The sequence below is a fragment of the Tupaia chinensis genome, unplaced genomic scaffold, assembly GCF_000334495.1.
Source record: "Tupaia chinensis unplaced genomic scaffold, TupChi_1.0 Scaffold138407_1, whole genome shotgun sequence".
Classification (NCBI taxonomy): Eukaryota; Metazoa; Chordata; class Mammalia; order Scandentia; family Tupaiidae; genus Tupaia; species Tupaia belangeri.
In genome coordinates, this window is record NW_006198305.1 from 4,700,713 (window position 1) to 4,703,409 (window position 2,697).

The window sequence follows — 2,697 nt, forward strand, 5'->3', positions numbered from 1 at the left end:
GTGATTTGCATTTATCGGCTACTGGGGTCCATTTTGAGTGAGGCCTTGGGACAGGCTGCCTGCTGGTCTGTGGCTTCCAGCCTTATTCTGGGCACACCTTCTTCAGTGTCCTTGCATGACACCTTCATTCATAGGAGGTCTCCAGAGAAATGGCTCCAACCCATGCAATGTGCTCCCAGGCCCTGGACCTCCAGGGAGAACTTCTGCATGCTGATGTCTTTCCAGGAAGGTTCATCATGTGTTGAAGAAAATGCTAAGTGCTGCCTGCCTCCTGGGTATCCTTCAGCGCTTACAAAAAAGCTGTACAACTATACATACCCATGGTCCTGGTTGGCTGGGAGGCTCGGGGTGGTGTGGTGAAATCCTGTTCACCATACTGGAGGTGTTCTGGAATTCTAGACTGCCTCTTGGACCGCAGGATGCAAAGTCTTGGCCTGCCATACTGTATCGGGCTGGCCCTGGAGATGGGGAAAGGTGCTGAGAGAGGAACCCTGTTCTCCTGGCTGGGACCTTGTGGGTGAGAAATATTGATATAGATAGTAGAAGGAAGAACTGAAAATCTCATCCTCATCAGGAAAATTGTATAATTCTATGACATAGGTGATGTCATAGACATCAGAGTACAAAGCAGAAACTGAGGCCACCAAAGGCTCTTCCATCAGGAAATCGCCTGTGAGACTCTCATTGAAGACAGAGTCCTATGCCCCATTGGAAGGGCCTAAGGCCTGAGGTAGAGGGGGGGCTATAGAAATCGGAAACAGAGGGGAAAAGAGAATCAGGATTTGTTCATGTTTTGGGTGAAGTGGGCATGATCTTCTTGGCTGGTAGGATAAGGTTTGGTTGCTTTTGTGATTGCTGTTGTTGCAGCATCCTCCATTTGAGCCTCCTGCTCCTGAACCAAACTTTACTGTTGACTCCCATAGTTTGAGTTTCAAAGCTAGTTCCTTTTGGAGAATTTTATCTGGAAACAGTCTGGCTAAACAGTGCCTCCACCTCTTCATGATGTTTGTGGGTGAATATGGTATGTTCTTGATGTTTCTTCCATGTTCTGGGACTTGTTGGATCCTGCAGTATCGAATTCATGTGGAAATCATTTACGTTGAGAGAAGAATCTGGCTGGAGATTCCCTGAAGCCATTCTGTTCATCAGGTTTCCATTATGAACCCCCTTGGAGTGTTCACTGCCAATCCTGCTTGAAGTGTCTCTACCCGGAAACACAGTCTCTCTTGTGCTCCTTCTCTTTCTTTCTTTCTGTCTCTGGAGAAATACGTTTTTCTGTTTGTTTGTTTTGTTTTTGTAGAAAAACCCTGTACAGCAGTAGTTTTTACCCTTTACTGTGTCCTAAACTCCTTTAGAAGTCTGGTGAAGCAATTGCACCGCTTCTCAAACTAATGCTTTTAAATGCCTAAAATAAACACATATAATCACAAGGACACCTGCTTAGTTCAGGCAGCTATTACAAAATATCAGAAACCGTGTGCCTTAAATAACAGACATTGATTCTTACCATTCCGGAGGATAGAAGTCTGAGGTCCAGGTGTCAGCATGGTCAGGTTCTGGTGAGGACCCTCCCGCTAGCATGAAAACAGTCACTTCTCTGTGCCTTCACATGGCAGAGCTCTGACATCTCTTTTTAGAAGGTCATCATAAGGGCCCATCCTCTTGACCGCACCTAAACCTAATTATCTCCCAAAAGCCATCATCTCCAAACAGTATCAGATGGAGGGGGCAAGGTCAAAGGTTCAGCATATGGATTTCAGGAAGACAAAAATGTTCAGTCCATAACAAACCTATTATGTTAAAATATAGCCATGGGCCAGCCCCATAGACTGCTGGTCAAGGGAGGCAGATCCCACATGGCCTACTGCAGTTTGAATCTTGCCCTAGCAATCTGAAAAACATGGTGGGCACCTGAACATGCGCGTCTGAAGTCCTGACAGGATGGAAAAATGCAGAAGGGGTTTAGCATGACTGTGCCCCATTGGTGGGTGCTTTCTTCCTCTCCCTCTCTCTCTCTCTTTCTCTTTCTCTAGAGAGCGCACATGTCCTCTGGCAATATATGTATATACAGATAGCTAGGTGACAGATATAGATACAAATTTCAACGTACTTTTTAAATTTGTGGTAAAGTAATATGTAGTAAATAAGATCTACCACAAGTCTAATAACTGCCATTATTTTAAAGCGGTGATAGGGCCAGCTGGTATCATGGTAGTTGAGGGCAGCTGGGACCTCCATTGCCGACTGTGTAGTTGAAAAATATGTACTTGAAAAATATGCTGGGCACCTGTGCATGCATAGCCAAAATCTCATAGGAGACTGGAGGAGAAAGGATTGTGGTGTGGTCATTCCCCCAGTTCAGATACATATATATATATACACACACGTATATATATATATACGTGTGTGTATATATATATATACATGGTATGTTCTTATCATATCATGGTCCTACTGCCTCAGCTCCTGAGTCTCTGGGATTATAAGCAAGGACCACTGTGCCCATCCTTGAGCTGGACTTGGAATTGACCCAGACCTCCCAGGTGTTCTCAGCCTGTAGAGCCTTGCATCTTAGAAACCTAAGACTTATTTTTAATCTCTGTGTTTGTATTTCCTCATAACTGTAATTATCAACTGGATTGTTGTAAGCACTATATAAAATAATACACTGAAAGCTCTTATCATAGCACCTGGCGT

At 44.5% G+C, this 2,697-nt stretch overlaps 1 pseudogene; it reads right to left on the reverse strand.

Annotated features, from left to right (window-relative positions):
- Nucleotides 1-395: 395 nt before the first annotated feature.
- On the reverse strand, nucleotides 396-1,137 carry LOC102479521 (arginine-fifty homeobox-like; annotated as a pseudogene).
- Nucleotides 1,138-2,697: the final 1,560 nt, after the last annotated feature.